Source organism: Tympanuchus pallidicinctus, unplaced genomic scaffold (assembly GCF_026119805.1).
Source record: "Tympanuchus pallidicinctus isolate F22 unplaced genomic scaffold, pur_lepc_1.0 scaffold4, whole genome shotgun sequence".
Lineage (NCBI taxonomy): Eukaryota > Metazoa > Chordata > Aves > Galliformes > Phasianidae > Tympanuchus > Tympanuchus pallidicinctus.
Genome location: NW_026294758.1, coordinates 22720887 through 22738638, shown reverse-complemented (window position 1 = coordinate 22738638; position 17752 = coordinate 22720887). Strand labels below are relative to the sequence as shown.

Genomic DNA, 17752 nt, shown 5'->3' with positions numbered 1-17752 from the left:
TGCCTGTAATGTATGTTGTGTCTACTTATGATCATAGTGAATCATAGGAAGCTTTACTGTGAAGCTGAATGAATGAGTTTCATACGACAAGAATATCTGTCTATTTTGTTAATGTAAACATGGTGTTTGAGATAAAAAGCGAAAATAGTAACTGAAGACTAGAACATTTATATTCAGGCACTGTACTGCAAACAGTACTCCTTGGTGGAATGATAAGCACTTATTTATGTCCAGCAACCTTAATCATTCGTGAGTAATATCCCTTCTGATGTGTCGTGACTGTGGCACTTCTAACAGCATGTGAGCAGTAAAGAATAGAATACTACTATAAAATAGCTGTTGGAAGTTTTTTTCTGTTTTGTTGTTGTTGTTTTGGCTAATTTTTTTTTTTCTTTTGTAAAAATGTAATGCATTACACATAAAAATTAAAATCAAACAGTTTGAAATTTTGCCTTATTTGAACTTAGGGAGCCAGGGTTTTTTGCCTCTTCCATTTAATCAGGTGGGGTATTTTTGATTGTGACCATATAAACTTTATATTCGGATTGTGTTGACCATATAAACTTTTCTGTATTTCACATTTTTCAAACCCAGATCATGAAAGAACATGTTTATATGCTATATTTATTATCTTAACATTATAAAGGGATGGGAACAGACTTTCAGACTGGAGACAGAAATAGTTTGAAGGTAGATGAATTCAGAAGTCCACTGATGTCTCTAGATACATAATAAATGATACTCATATCTGCATTATGGAGTCACTCTGGATCAGCGTGAAAGCTGGGCTGATGTTCAGCATGTTCAGCATCTGAAGTGGCTCGTTACTCTGGATCAAATATTGCATGTTTTAAAGCAATACAGAGCCCAGGCTGCCAAAGCAAAATCTGTATCTGATTTCTAAATGACTTAATCCCTAGATTATATTCAATTATTTTTAAACTTTGTAATTTTTCAAAGAAATTAAACATAGCTTCACGGTTACTCTTTCTATCAACCTCACCAGTCAGACAAGAAAGATTCATAAACAGATTATGATAGATGAAGAGGATTGTGATTGCAGGATTACAGGTTGTAGATATATCTGTGCTGCATCTGCTGTCCTTAGACTCCATTTTATAGAGGTGGTATTGCTTTTGCAATTGTAAGAGGTACTGTATTCTCACTGGATACTGTATGTTTATTCAGTTGTCATTTAGAGGTTTTCCCAAATCAAGATAGAAGTGTATTTTTGTAATTCTTCCCTCAGTTTTTTAAATACCGTTTCATTTCATGTCATTTAAAGATAAATGACTTTTCCTGCTTTGCTTATGCACCTTTTAAAGTGTGCATCCATCTACTGCAAAATGGTAACAGCCCAGATAGCTTGTGTAGCTAAGCCCACTACCTAGGTATATTAGGAGGAGATCAGGCAGCTAATTGTGAGAGATCAGGATTCAGGAGATCCCTAAAAAATGTGCAGGCTTCCTCATGAAAATTGGTGGGAGAAACATCAGATTTTTGCTTGATTATTATGGCATGAAGTAATCATTTTTTATTTTTTATTTTTTGTCTTTTATTTTTTAATAATGACAAATTTCAGTCAACTTTGAGGATTATGCTGTGTTAATAATAATTTTTAATAATAATTTTTAAAGCTGTTAAGTGCCCCATTTTATGATATGGTTCTAAAATATCTCTTCTTGACTTTTCATCAACTCAGCTCATTCATATGAACTGAGTGTATAGTTTGAAATCTGTGATGTGCACTGGTTTGCACATATTTATGGCCTCTGGTTGCCCCAGGGGAAATTCAAATTGGAGTAAGGAAATACTTCTCGAGAGTGGCCAGGTGCTGGAGCAGACTGCCTAGGGTGGTACTGGAGTCAACGCCCCTGGAGGTATTCAAGAAACTTTTTGGTGTTGTACTGAGGGACATGGTTCAGTGGAAGATATTGGTGATAGGGAATGATTGAACTGGATAATCTTTTCCAACCTTGGTGATCTTATTATCTTATGATTCTATATTCATGTGTGTGTATCTATATTAATATAAGGAAGTGATAGGCTAGCTAGTTATGTCTGTAGGAATAGCTGATGTACTTTCTTAAATCCACACACATGTAGACATTTGGACTTCCCAGCATCATCTGCTTGTTTCTGTTCTCTCCAGACACCAGTAATAGATACTTAGTGTGTCATATCTGTAAGTCTTTTAAGACACAGCAATGGACTTAATTTTATTTTATTTTTTTAGTAAAGGGATTGTCAGTGAAAGAATAGTATGTTTTTTAAAATGACTGCATTGCATTAATACATGTCATGTCATTACTTTTGAAATTTTATATCCTTTGTAACACCATGTGCTGCATTAAAACCACCTGCAACAAATAATTTATTTTGTATTCAATACAATGAAGTACATAAAAAAGCTATGAGAGAACATCAATTCTGTCTTTAGTGTGCTAAATGCTGTAGCATTTCATTCAGAAATCCTTCAAAAGATGGTAACATGAGCCGACAAAATAAGTTTGACATTTTTTTTCTGCTTATTATTGTTTATATAGCACCATAGGGGTGTATGACACCTGGGGTTTATAAAGCGTATCCTCAGTCTTGTGACTGTGAAACAAAATGTGACAAGAAATGATAGAATTTATATGTATGTATGTATCATGTATAAAGTATGAAGTCATCCTACTTGACTGCATATTTCTTGATATTGTATGGCCCATCTAGGATCCCTGGCACACGGCATGAGAGGGACATGCTTGCTCTGGCAGTGATTCAGATGGGTTCCACTGAAAGCCCTTTTTCTTTCCTCCTTTTCTCCTTCATGTACAGGAAGCGGTTGAGAGCCTTCAGAGAATGCAGTGCTCAGCTTCAACTCTGGCTTACTGTGCAGCACACTTTGTTGAAGAGCACTGAAAGAAAATGCAATACTGACAAGCTACTCAGTAAGTAATTGCCAATTTTCTTAGAAGCTGGTGGAAGCAGGGCTCTTGTGGAAAAATTAGTTTGTGTTTGTACAGTTAGTGGACATGTACTGTAAAGTGTAAACAAAATGAAGTGTATTAAGGCCACATGCATACCTTCATTTAACTTGTGAAAACCTTAGTTTGCAAGTGTTATGGAGACTCTAGGCAGACTAAGAAAACCAAAGTTAGATATTAGAAGCTGATATCAGTTGCTCAAACATACTAGTATAGATTCATCCCAAGGGCACAATGCTACTTTTCAAGGATCTCATCACAGATGTGATGCGTGCTTGAAAGACATTGAGATTGTCTTTAGTATAGTGCATCTTTCAGTCTTCTAGAGCAAATTCTCAGCAGAATTTGATTTCCAGAGCTCAGTGGCTTTATTTCACTGCAAAGACTCTTCAAATCTGTACTGTTTTCTGGCTTTATTTGTTTCTGTAGAAAAAATTTTTTGTGAGACTTTCTTGCCTATGGGATTAGTCATTCCCAATCCTGTGGTCTTAGTCTGTCAGGCCGTTGCCCGGGAAAGTAACTTGAAAAGATCTCAGCCACACTGCACTGGTAGCATTACGCGATTTGTGGTTTTCTTCCATTATCATCATACAGTATTTATTCTGGTGTCCTTAATATCATTTTTTTAAAGAATGTAATTTTGAAATCTGTACAAATTCTCAACAGTTAAGCTTTTGCCTAGCATTATTCACAATATCATTTAGTGCTTTCATTTTGCCTAACAAACACAAATTTGAAGTTTAAATTCATATTTACTGGTGATTTTCATAAAAAGTTTCTGTGCTAGGATCTTTCTAAATCTGTATAGAAAAAAAGGGAGCTGAAGAGTTTGGCTAACCAGTTTTCTGGGAGAATGTGCAAGTATTGCAAAAGATTTCAAGGGTAATCTTACACTGTGAGACTCTTTGGCTCAGATGGTCTCCGGTGAGTTTGCTTTCTTCAGTAAGCTAGCACAACCTTTGCTGGCTGCTCTCACATTTTGGTGTTTAGACTCCCTCAGCACTGTGGCAACACTGACATGTTTTGCATTGGTTCCTTCTCAGTAGCTCAGTTTAGTTGTCCAAATACAGCAATTTATGCATAGTTTGTTTGACCAATTATGATTCTGCTATGAGTACCACACATTTTCAATAATATTTTGAAAAGAGAATATAAGAACCAGCTTGCTTTGGAATGAAATAGATAGTTTACCCTATATCCAAATGATGTTAACTTCTTGGACGTTCTTGGGGCACTGGTGATACTTGACATGACAAAAAGTAATATGCGGTAGACACCTGCTAGTTGACACTCATACTGAAAACAACCCCTCGTTTCACAAAAGCCATGGGTAAGTCATTAGGAGATGCTGAACATAGTTGAAGATTACAAAACAATAGTCTGGTGACCCATTTGGTATGAATTCATGAAATGTTCATTTTCCTCGCATATTTAGTCCCTGTTATGTACAAATGTGAATTCCATTGAATGCAAAGTGTAAAAATTCATATAATGTATTTCTTAGTGTTATGAATTGAAATGGTGTACCGTGACCATGTGAAGGGCAGATTCAGTCTAGCTGTCTGACTGAGTGTGTTGAGCTTGGAGGCAGCTTACTCAAGAAGACTAGTTTGATGTGTTAGGATGCAAATTTACATTGTACAGTTCACACCCTGCATACATGTTAATACACAATTCAAACAAAGGTCTAATTTCACATATATTTCATGATCTGGAATAGTGTATGTGTTTAGTACTGCTTGGATATCCAGACTCCAAAAAAGGACAAAGTAAAGGACAAAGTAATACTCTTTGCTGAAAGAATATTAATTTTATAGCAAAGTAGCAAGAAGGAAACTAAAACACAGGATGTTTCATACAAACACAAGAAAAGTCTTTAAGAGTGGTCCAGTGACAGAGCACTGGAACAAGCTGTCCAGAGATGCTGTGGAGTCTCCTTCTCTGGAGATCATCACTCACCTGGATGCTTCTTCCCTATGTAATCTGTAGGGACCCTGCTTTAGCAGGGGGTTGGACTTGGGGATCTCTAGAGGTCACTTCCTGCCACTAGAATTTTTGTAATTCTGTACCTCTTCTTTTGGCTTTTTCTCTCTCTTTCTCTCTGTAGACTATGGAGGCAATTTAGGCTAGATGTCTAGCTTCTGTATAGCTGAACTTATTTAAATGTGATGCCAAGTCAGAGCTGTGATATCTGTTTCATTGCAGTTGGATGAATACAAGCCTGACTGATGAGCCTGAGGCTGAGCCATGTTAGCTAGGGTTAGGAACTGGCATCCATGGTCATAATGTTTAATACAATTGGATACACGTTTTGACATATAGGTTACAGTTCCATATAGATTTCCAAAATAATGTCCTCGGTTAGATTTCTATATATAAATGTTCAAGGAAAGAGTTTGAAATAAAGGAACAAAAGATAATATTTTCTTGCACTAAAAATAAAATACTGCTAATAAATGTATGCTCTGAATATGAAGTTCCTAACAATTCAAAAATGATTTTTCAAATAACAAAGACATTTTTGCATACTTGTTGTTAGGGAAGGACAGTGACTAAGATGAGAGAACTCTAATTTACGTAATTCAATAACGCAGGTGCTATAATTACTTTCATTGAACTGTGGAAACATTTTCCATTAATTATGTAACTTTGTATGTTCCGTTGATTACACACATTCATATAAATGTCTCTGGACAATTTAAAATTGAGCTAACATTACGGGTTATCACACAGTCAATTTAGCTGTAAAGTAAGCATATATATTAAATTTTGTACTAGCTACTTCTTTTAGTATAGTTGTGAAAACAAGCACATAACATAGCTTTTTGTTAGTAAAGAACAGCTAGCTTCTGTCTTCTTTTATTTCTTTACTTTTTAACATGAATAGGAAGATCAGTTAAGAATAGTATCTTCCAAAATATTTGAAAAGAAAGATATCTGCATGCTAGTACTCTGTTACTTAGAACAAGAATACCGTTGTTTAGAATAAGTCATAATGAGTAAAAACAGCTGCTGTTAAACACAAATAAATGAACTTTTACTAACTCTGAAAGATAGGAAAATGGATGAAGTGAATGGAGAGGGCTGTCTGTGGCAAGCAAATGGAACAGATTTAGAACAAGCTTTAGTCAAAATATCTCTGCAGAGATGACTTGTGTGTTTATCAGTGTTTCTCATGTACAGGGAAAGACTCCTGTTCAGAGTATCACTGTACATGTCATGATAGCTATATCTTTATAAAATAACCAGCAAGGTGCCAGGTAAGTGGTAAGCAAGTGATAAGTGGTTGCTCTAAAGCAACATTCTGTTGTGTTCCTGTATGATTTCAGTGAGTTCTTAGTAAATAATTGCATATAGTGCCTATAAAGGAGAACTAAGTAAAAAGTCAATTTCACCTAAATTCTATGTTCGCAAAAATGACCTTCCAGTTTCACCTCCTGATTTATGACTTCTTTAATGATTCTCAGTTTTGGAAGTTTATCTTCATTTGATTTATTCCTCCACAGCTATGTGCCACAAATGCTGCTGTGGTCACTACTCTTAGTTTGGAAAGCTCTACTTTTAATGCACTATCTGGCACCCAGAAGGTAGCTCTCACAGATAGGACAGTTGTTTTCTCCTAGAGCTTATTTTAGCCCACTGTTGCATGTACTCTGTAAATTAATTAATCTCCTCTGCGTGCATTAGGCATGTTTTGTGGTGTCTGTTAATGCTGTGGTTTAACCTGGCAGGCAGCTGCACAGTTGTACAGTGAACAAACTGCACGGCTGTTTGCTCATACCGTATTGTGAGATTGGAGAAGGAATCAGAAAAAGGTAAAACTCATGGGTTGAGATAAAGCCAATTTCATAATACTGAAAAGGAGGGGAAAATAATATTGATGATAATCACAGAATCACAGAATCATAGAATGACTTGGATTAGAAGGGACCTTAAAGCCCAGCCAGTTCCAACCATGGGAAGAGCTGCCTCCTCCTAGACCAGTTTGCCAGTGGTCCTATCCAACCTGGCCTTGAACATCTCCAGAGATAGGGCATCCACAGCATACCTGGGTAGCCTGTTCCAGTGCCTTATCACCCTCTGGGTGAAAATTTTCTTCCCCACACCTGTATTTCCCCTTTTTTACTTTAAAGCCGTTCATCCTTGTCCTATCACTATTGGACTGTATAAAAATTGTTTCCCTTCCTGCTTAATAAGCTCCCTTCAAGTGCTGGAAAGCTTCAATGAGGTTCCCTCAAAGTCTTCTCCAGGCTAAGCAAGTCCAGGTGTCTCAAAAGTTTTTCATAGGAAAGGTGCTGCAGACCTTTGATCATCCTTGTGTCCTTCTTGATCCACTTCAACCGTTCTGTCTCTTTCTTGTATTGAGGTCCCCAGGCTTGGATGCAGTACTCCAGATGGGACCTCATGAAGGCAGAGCAGAGGGGAACAGCCACCTCCCTTTTTCTACTGGCCATCCCTCTCTTGATGTAGCCCAGGATACTGTTGGCAAGAGTATATTGCTGGCTCATGTCCAGCTTTTTGTCCACCTGAACCCTCAAGTCCTTCTCTGCAGGACTGAATGATAAGAAATATGAAACAAGTGATCCATGTTAAATATGTTCGCTATCCTCTGACTGATGCCCAGACAGTCTCTGAGTAAAAGCATCCCCCTAGACAGCTTCCTGTAGGGAGATATAGGAGATATACCTGATATTAGGAGATATCAGTGCTATGGGACATCCCTTTGTCCAGTTCGAATCAACTGCCCTCTTATTTTATTTGATTTATAAGCCTTAATTCCAATTAATATTAGAGAGAGAGTGTCCAAAACCGAAAACCTTACTTTGAACTGAAGATGTACGGCTGGAGAGCACACCCACACACTGCTAGGCAGCGAGCAAGCGAGCAAGCAAGTGCCGTGACTTCCTCCTGTGACCTATCTTCCTCTCTGAATGTGAAGTCCCCTGGGATATGTAGTTCTTCTCTTCTGAGAACCAGGTATCCTGAAAGCGGTCAGTCCACAGAGCTGGAGTATTAACTTCAATTCCCTGTGCTTTACATGATGTTATGATGTGGAATACTGATAACAAGAGCCATAAAACCATGACAGATTTTTATTGATTTGATGAGAAACGTGGACATGATGGACTTGAAGATAGTTCAAGAAGAATGAATGAGGGAAATTTTTCAAATTTTTACATTATGAAATAATAGACTAATTATTAGTGTTTATCGCTCATAGTAATTTAGAGACATCATCAAACTGTCAGCTCGAGACTTACTGCATACTAATCTCATCACTATGGACCTAAGTGGACATGAAAGACAGCCATGCCAAGCATTATGTAATTTCCAAACGAAAGAAATCCAGTCTCATTTAGCTGCATGATTATTTGAGAACCAGAGAGTAGCCTGATCACTACCGAAGACATAGTACCTCACTGATGCTTATTGCCAATGGAACTCCTCTTGTAATTAGAGGAAGTAATTATCCAGTAAAAAGCTAATTTAACACTGGTAATTCTTTACATTTATGGAGTGCTTGTAGGTAGCTGTGTAGAAATTCACATCTTACGGCTAATTGCCTATCGTCTCTCTTCTGACTGGAAACTCAGGGCAGGAATATGATATGAAACAACTTAGAAATGTCTCTGTTTTCCTGGGAGAAAGGAGGAACTAAATGCTAAGGAGAAATAGAAACTGAGTGCAGGCAGTGACTTTTGTCAACTCTCCACCCACTCAGGGCTCTGGCTGCATGTCCTCAAAGCCAGCACTGATATTACTGTAGATCATGTTCCTGGGAAAGAGTGGCATAAGACAGACCTGGGAGATGACTTGCTTGTGCCTCCCAGCCTCTCTCATTTTCATGCGTCCCTGCTAATGCAGAGCAGCTGGCCATTTCATCTCCCTTACAGTACAGTCTACATTTCCAGGGAGAGCTGTATGTACAAAATAGCCCATATTGAGTATCAGTGTTATTAATAGGGAGGCTGGAAAATTTCTGGATGCAACAGTCTGTCAGAAAGAGCAGTCAAAGTCCAAATCTGCTGCTAGGAGCTGTCAGTAATAAAATATCAGAAGAAGCCAAATTCTCCATTAGTATCAATTTATTTGACTTCTATGATGCACAACAGCAGAAGCCTCTGGGAAAAAAAAAAAAAAAAAAAGTCTAACATTGACAGTTTCCCTCTCTGATAACAGAATGCTTCAGTGAGTTCAGTCTGAATTTATAAAGAAATTTTTATTTCATCTGCTGACTTGTGGAACAAACTCTATAACCACAAAATAGTTGAAGAGCAGGTATGTTTTATTTGGCAGACCAGGTGCAGGGGGATAACTCCATCCTAGCCTGCACACTGAAGGCAGGTAAACATCTCTTTTTATAGAGGGAATACATGCATATTCATGGCACAAGGAATGGTTATTACAATTAATTCTAGAAATTCATTACAATATTCCACACCTATTCTATGCCCCAAACTCCACCCCTACCTAGTGACCCCATATCGTTTCCATTGTTCATGCTCTTACACAAACTACTCTTACAATTTTAACAATTGATTAGCCTTTTATTCAATTCCCCCTTTTTCTATGTCCTAGCAAATTCTTTTGCCAAATTATTCTGTTATTATCTAATGATTTTCAGAATTATGCTCCATTTTCTGTCTCAGTTTGTGCTTTTTCCATGTCTCATAGCCATCACCTGTTTGTTTACATATCCACATAAAACAGCATAGCATACAGCATACAAATATCCTAAGGAAAACTAAACTAATAAATACTACAAAGAGTTGCTTCACCCAGGCAAAATTTGGCAACCAACTAGTTAATTATCCCATAGCTCTGTATAGCCAAAAGAGGTATTATCTACCTCCTGCCCTGCCCCATATTGTCCAATTGTACATGGAATCCCTTATGGAGGGAATTGCATCCATCCATTCCTTGGCAAGGCTGTGCATACCCAACAATTGGAAATATTCAGGGCCTGAGTGAGATTTTCTGTCACTTGTTTAAGAAAATTATCCCACCAGGCTGAAGCAAGTCCTATACAAACACTACTTACAAAAATTAGTATATACATGTTGCCTTCTAAAGTTTAAGCTTAAGAGGTTCCTTCTCTTCGACAGTCCTCAGTGGTTTTGTCATCTTCTTGACTTGAGGATGATGAATCCACGACACTTGAATTTCACCTTGACTGCGGTGTATAATGTTAATATCACCAAAAAAAATCTTCCCACTTGGGAAAGCAGTGAATCTGAGAGGGATTTGACATATAATATAATCTCCAGGTTTAACATTATGAATAGGTCCATCCAATCCTCTTGTCCTTACGCCCAAAAACGATTTTCCTATTTCTTTTAACTGCCATTGCAGGCCTATTATATATGCTGCCAAGGTCTCTTCACCTACTTGATTTGAATCATATATGGCCTACCATATAATATTTTGAATGGGCTTAGTCCTTCCTTCACTCGAGGTTTAGTTCTTATTCTTGGTAAAACCAATGGTAATTCTTAGGGCCAAGTCGCCCTGGCCTCCTGCCCTAATTTAACAATTTGCAATTTGATCAGATGATTCATTTTCTCTACTTGACCACTTGACTGTGGCTGATAGGGAGTATGTAAATGCCAGTAATCCCTAATAGTTGGCTTACTTGTGCTACTACCTTAGCTGCAAAGTGAGGCCCTTGATCAGAGAAAATAGTTGCTGGAGCCCCAAATCTTGGAATTATCTCCTGTAACAATACTTTAGTTACTTCCCATGCTTTGCTGGTCCTACAAGAGAAAGCCTCTGGCCAACCTGAAAAGGTGTCTTTTAATACAAACATATATCACCCTTTTCTTCGTAGTTGCAAGAAATCAATTTGCCATTGTTGCCCGGGATGATTTCCTTTTCCTATCTGTCCCATACACACTTTAGAACCTATTCTTGGATTGTTTGCAGACGAATTGCACAACTTTGAATTACCTGTGTGACAGTGGTATATAAATTACAAGCTGTGATCCTTTGGTTTAAATATTTATACAGGGCTTCTACTCCCCAGTGTGTTTTCCTGTGTTCAGCCATCACCACAGACTACAACTGGGGCTGAGGGAACTATTATTTTACCCTCAGGAGTAATTGCACATCTTTCTTCTCCTATTTGCCCTTCTAAATCTTCAGTTAGTTTTTCATCCTCCCTGAAATAATTTGGCTCACCATCAATTTGAATTTTACCATCTAGAATCAGAGGATGCACTTCCAGTGGATCCTCCTTTGCTGCCCTCTTTGCTTCCTGGTCTGCCAAGGCATTACCCACCTCATTTGGTGACTCTCCCCTTTGGTGCGCCTTGTAATGCATGATGGCCACCTTCTCTGGTAGTTGTGCTTCCAAGAGCCTAAGACTCTCCCTCTCCTTGGCATGTTTGATACCTTTTCCTTGAGTTGGTAAAAGTCCTCTCTCTTTTCATATTGCTCCATGGGCATGTACAACACTGAAAGCATATTTTGAATCAGTCCATATGTTAATTCTTTTTCCTTTTGCCAATTCTAATTCTATAATTTCTGCGTTTTGCACAGATGTGTTTGGAGAAAGAGCTTTTGACTCTATTACCTTGCTAGCAGTCATCATGGTGTAACCAGCTTTGCACACAAAGTTACTACCATCAGTGTACCAGGAGTCTTCAGCATCCTCCAGCAATTCCTCCTTCAAGTCTGGTTGTCTGGAATACACTGCCTCAATAGTCTCCAGGCAGTCACACGACATCAGTTTTCCTGAGATTCTGCTGTGGAAAGATACTGGATTGACAGCATTAGTCACCACAATTTCTACATCATCCTGCTCCACTAGGATTGCCTGATACTTGGGGAACCTCTGTGGTGAGAGCCAATACCCTCCTTTTACTTAATACTGTAATTCTTTGGCTCAGTGTGAATTTACATTCTTCTTGAATATTCAGCACAACTGCAGCCACTGTTCTTAAGCAGCTAGGCCACCCTCAGTTTACTTTATCCAGCTGTTTGGGGAAATATGCTACAGCCCTTTGATAGGTCCCCAGGCTTTGGGCTAGAACTCCCAAATCTATTCCCTGCTTCTTGTGCGAAGACAACTAGACAGGCTTTGTTGTGTCTGGAAACTCTAAGGTGAAGAGAATAAGCCTTTTCAGTTTGCCTAGTGGCTCCCCCTACAGTTACAAATTCATCACTTACTGGAGGTAGAGAAATATTTAACACTGAATAAGTTGTTCCAGTGTCCACTTAAAATCCCACACTATGTCGCAGTTCTTTCCCTAGCTTAATTTTAACCAGTGGATCTGCTAGGATAGATTCTCCAGGTCCCAGTCAACTCCTTTCTACTGGGGCCTGGATTTTATTCCAAGCTCCCTTCCCTTCCCAACCCCTAAAGGGGCATTCATTCTTCCAGTGTCCCTTCCTTCTACATAACGCACATCTCTAGGGGGCCTCTGGGGCCTCTCAAACCTCATTTCCCTAGTTCTTTGAAGAGCTGCCATCAACACTTTCATATCCATTCTCCTATCCTCCTTGACTGCTATATATTCTCCATGCCTCGTCCAGCAAACTTTCCAAATTTCTGCTCTCTGGTAAATTTACTTCTGAAGCTTTCGTCTGATATTGCCTGCTGATTACTCTATAAAGAGTGAAATGAACTGCTGAATGCCATTTTCTGATCCTGGGTCTAAGGGTGTATGCCTCCTCATAGTGTCCCTTAACTTACCAAGAAACTCAGTGGGGTTTCCCTCGGTTCCCTTGGTCTTACGGTATACAAGACTGACCAGTTAATGGTTTGGGAAACAACTCTTTCCATTCCCTTCACTACCCACTCTCTATATCTTTCCAGAGACTTCCTGTCTGCAGTGTGGCTTGGATCCCAATGTGCAGGGGAAAAATGATCCTTTACATCTTCACCCTTAGCTGTTACTGCATCTGTTGCCAAATCCAGTGCTGCTTTTAGCATGAACTGCTTTTCTGTTTTGTTAATTGCTCTAGCAAAACCTGAATATCACTCCAGTGAGGGCAATGCCAAAAACAGAAAATGCCTGGTTACTCCGGTGGGGTCGCTCCGATAATCCTTAGCAACCCTCTCCACGCCTCTAAGTCAGATGAGGAAAAGGGCACCTTAATAAGAACTGGATCTCCATCTGGCCATATGGCTTCTCGTAGAGGTGCCTGTATAATTCCCTGTTGTTTCCTAGTCTTCGATGCTATAGGACTGTGTGTGGGTGTAGGTGGCAGCAGGGGAATTTCTTTCCTGCTCTTTCTTTCCTGCTATTTTGCTTCCATGGAGCTCCTGGAGCCTGAAAATGTTCCGGTAACTCCGTAGAGTCCCTGACTCTGTTTGGTCTGGTGCAACACTGCCCTGATGAACAGCAGCGTTTCAAGTTCCTATTTCTCCCACCACTTTTCTCCTTTTCTAGTGCTACAACCATCAGGTCCTGGGGCGGCCCCATACCACAATCCCGCTGCCATTCAGGGTGATTATGGAGGATGGAGAACGTTATCAGCATATGCAGCTTCCTCTCCTTTGCCCTTCCTCTGCAAAAACATTAACTGTAAAAGGGTATTGTAATTCAGAGTGCAATTTACAGGACAGTTTTCACCTAAAAGTGCCACTTACAGGCAATTTTTCACAGCCTTTCAACTTATATAACAACCACCACTGATTACAGTATTTAATTACAGTTTTCTTGCTCAGGGTGCCTCCAGGCTCCCCAGCAGTATGTCACCAGTCACGATGCATTTAAGTGGGGTTCACCTAGGAGCTCCCTTTCCTTGTGCTCCCTCCATACTAAATCTTTTTAATTCTTTATTGTTCTCCAAAGTTCACACCTTATAGCGAGTGTATCAGTTAGACCTGATATGTGTTCTCTTTAAACCCCAACTCACAACCCAACAGAAATGCCAGTCTCCTATGTTCCACTGTAATTCCTGGTCCATATTACAGTTTAAGCATCTAACGACAAATACAGGGTTGCAATTATTTTCAGGGTATAACAAGCATCCAATTACTTTCAAATCTCACATTAACACCACTCACACTTTCGATCCAATATTTAACATTCACGTTATATAGCAGCCACTTATAAAGTCTCCGTTGCTGAGTTCTTACTTACCTATTACTGAGTCTGCTTACTTCCCCAGAGCATGGGAACTCTGAATTCCCTGGACGAGAGCTGTAACCAATGTCCCCCAGCAACAATAGCATTTATATTATAAATGGAATTCCACAAGCATTATTTTTATAACAAAAGCACTTAACAATTACAAAGATAAGCAACAATGACCAACACACTTCCTATCATGAAAAGAAAGAAAACCAGTTCGGGCATTTGCTCCCCCTTCTCCCCATTTGACCAGCCACTTTAAATACTTCAGTGACTGTCTCCAGCTGTCTTCCTCACAGGAGAACAAAACAATGGATCAGAACTCCTCACTCAACCAGTAGCTTAGCTACGTCTCACTTGCACCACATTCACACTATGGATCCGAAACACTTTTGTAGCTATGATCTTTCCAAAGTATTACAAAGCTTACATTCCCGAGCATGGGATTTACGGCCCCTCTCTTGGGATACCTCATGTGCTATACCTGTAGGGTTCTTGAGATTGTTGAGATGGTGGGACCCCCCTTCCAAGAGGTGTACTCACACACCAATCTCGATCACCCAACTGTTATCTGTGGATTCATCCTCAGGGGGAGCACCCTCGCTCCTTCAACCCTGCAGACATCTCCTTACAACTTATGGGTCCTCTGTGCCTGCAGTATACCAGGTCCACACCGGAACTCTTTCCCTGCCCTGTAGTGGATGAGTTGGCCTGGGGAGTCTTCTCTGAAAGAATTGTTTTCGGGACATGCCAGAAGTGTCCTTTGGTCCAACCAGCCCTGCAGTCCAGCAAAGAGCTGGCTGTTGGCCATGAGCGAGCAGTGTGCCCTCATGGCCAAAAAGACCAATGGCATTCTGGGGTGCATTAAAAAGAGCGTGGCCAGCAGGTCGAGGGAGGTGATCCTCCCCCTCTACTCCACTCTGGTAAGGCCTCACCTGGAGTACTGCGTCCAGTTCTGGGCTCCCCAGTACAAAAAAGACAGGAATCTCTTGGAAAGAGTCCAGCGGAGGGCCACAAAAATGGTGAAGGGCCTGGAGCATCTCTGCTACGAAGAAAGGCTGAGTGAACTGGGTCTGTTCAGCCTTGAGAAAAGAAGACTGAGAGGGGACCTGATCCAGGTCTATAAATATCTAAGGTGTGGGGGTCATAGTGGTGAGGCCAGTCTCTTTTCAGTGGTATGTGGAGACAGGACAAGGGGAAACTGACATAAGCTGCAGCATAGGAAGTTCCACACAAATGTGCACAAGAATTTCTTTACGGTGAGGGTGACAGAGCACTGGAGCAGGCTGCCCAGGGAGGTGGTGGAGTCTCCTTCTCTGGAGATGTTCAAGACCTGCCTGGATGCCGACCTGTGCGACCTGCTGTAGGGAACCTGCTTTGGCAGGGGGTTGGACTCGATGATCTCTAGAGGTCCCTTCCAACCTCTACAATTCTGTGATTCTGTGAAAGAGTCTCCTGGATGGCTTGCCAAAACTGACTTGTGGAACAAACTCTATAACCACAAAATAGTTGAAGAGCAGGTATGTTTTATTTGGCAGACCAGGTGCAGGGGGATAACTCCATCCTAGCCTGCACACTGAAGGCAGGTAAACATCTCTTTTTATAGAGGGAATACATGCATATTCATGGCACAAGGAATGGTTATTACAATTAATTCTAGAAATTCATTACAATATTCCACACCTATTCTATGCCCCAAACTCCACCCCTACCTAGTGACCCCATATCGTTTCCATTGTTCATGCTCTTACACAAACTACTCTTACAATTTTAACAATTGATTAGCCTTTTATTCACTACAGTAGTTGCTACTTTTCTGTCCTTCCAGTTGAGAGAGAAGGGACAATAACAAACAAAGAGTGGAAATTCAAGAGAGCAAGAGACAGATTCTGCGAAGAGATGGTACAAAAATCATAATATAGGTATGCCAACCTAAGTGCTTATGTGATTCACTTATCTGTAGTAGCTAACAGCAGTAGCCACTGGGTTTTATTAATTCAGTGCTGTAACTAGATGTGATGTGGACATAAACATCAAGCTCCTTTGCAATGATGATATGCCTTGTGTTACATTCTAATGTAAATGGAAAAGAGAGAGGGAGAGAGGTAAAGATAAAAAAATGGGAGTCACCACCCTTCAACCTAGCGATGTCTTGGTATTCATGGTTGGTCCTCTAGTGGTGGGCAGGCATCCAACATGGCAGTCCTTTGCATTTATGCATTTAGACTTTCCCTGCAAGGAGGAGTTCAGTCATTAGTTGTAAATGAATCCAGGCTCTCAGGTGGTCGTTAGGTCTCCTCTAACGTTGGGACTGAAGAATGGCCCTAACTCTGTGCAAGCGCAGTTTAAGATCCAGAGAAATTCTGGAAGTGGGTCAGTGGAACAGAGGGGCTTCAGGGACCAGGAGGCACTCTGTCCCACCCAAATGACTGTTAGCTCACCTTCTTTGTTGCACAGGCTTGTTTGACAGAACACTCCCTCCCCCACTTAGTTTGCCTACTGTAATTCAACAGGTCTGTGTATTATCACCGGATAAGAGAAGTGGTCCGGAAAAGCTTGGTCTTGCCTTCACAAGGCCCTTATCTGTAAGTGTGAAACCTCCTTTTCAGTTGTCTGCTGGGACATTAACCCTTTTGCTTCTCAGTTTCTTACATACAGATGTTTGCTTTCTGTTGTACCATAAACACCTTCAAATTTTCAAACCTTCAGTAAATGTTAGTTTATGTGTTTTTAATTCCTAAAATTGTTCACTAGTGAACAGAAGTGTATGATTGGTAGTATTTCACTAGTTTCAAATTCAGTTATGTCAGTTGTTTTTCACTGCTTGAAACAGAAAAAGACAAACATTTATTTCTTTGTTCTTATTTTTTCTTTTTTTCACTTTGTCACTATTTTTTCACAGGATGAACAAAATGCAAGATCCTTATTGTTAGTTATATTTTCTGGATTCATTTTAGAAGTTGCATGAAGCTCTCTTTCAAACTGTTGGATTTATTTATAGGTTGACCTGAGGAAATTGACACACTACACAAACAACAGCAAGCACTGCTGTGTGGCCAGTAGTCAGCACAGATTCAGAGGTCACTGTAGCTGAAAGTCTCAAAAAAACAGCATGTATTTAATGAATAAGCAAGGCATTGGGAATTTTGGCAAAATCTTTTAATTTAAATGTCTCAGTTTTCCTTGCATTTTGACATTTTGACACAGAGGTAGAGAACTAACAAGGTATCTGTGAAGAGAAAGGGCTTTTTTGTTTTGTTTTGTTTGTTTGTTTGTTTTGCCTTGTTCCATTTTAGGGTTTTGTTGTTTTTTTTCTTGTATGAGTCTGAATATACTGTGACAGCAGACTATAGAGATAGCTTTCTGACAGATACATTTGTTCGTTATAGGCTCTGTTCCTAAATGGAATGTCTCATTTTACAGACTACAAGTGTGTTTACTTGTTTCTTTGTTTGTTCATAAATACAGACATGAATGCACAGAGAACAAGAGCAACATTATATTAAAATACAGTCCAGATAAACCAATGAAATTGAATGGGGATATGGAAATTATGTTGCTGGATTTGACCTATCTTAGAGTACAGGAATGCAAAAAGTAAGTCTGTTCTGAAAAACATGGAAATTGGTGGAACATCCAGCACGATCCTGGTTGGTGGCACACTACAAGTCATTTCAAACTTCGTAATTCAGAGAATTT

At 39.7% G+C, this 17752-nt stretch overlaps 1 long non-coding RNA gene across 1 annotated transcript; it reads right to left on the bottom strand.

Moving 5' to 3' along the window:
- Positions 1 to 4139: 4139 nt before the first annotated feature.
- On the bottom strand, positions 4140 to 7866 carry LOC128089379 (uncharacterized). Its single transcript, XR_008210500.1, has 2 exons — positions 7795 to 7866; positions 4140 to 7633 (listed from the first exon to the last, which is right to left on the bottom strand). It is a non-coding gene; the product is annotated as an uncharacterized LOC128089379 (long non-coding RNA).
- Between the last annotated feature and the right edge of the window lie 9886 nt (positions 7867 to 17752).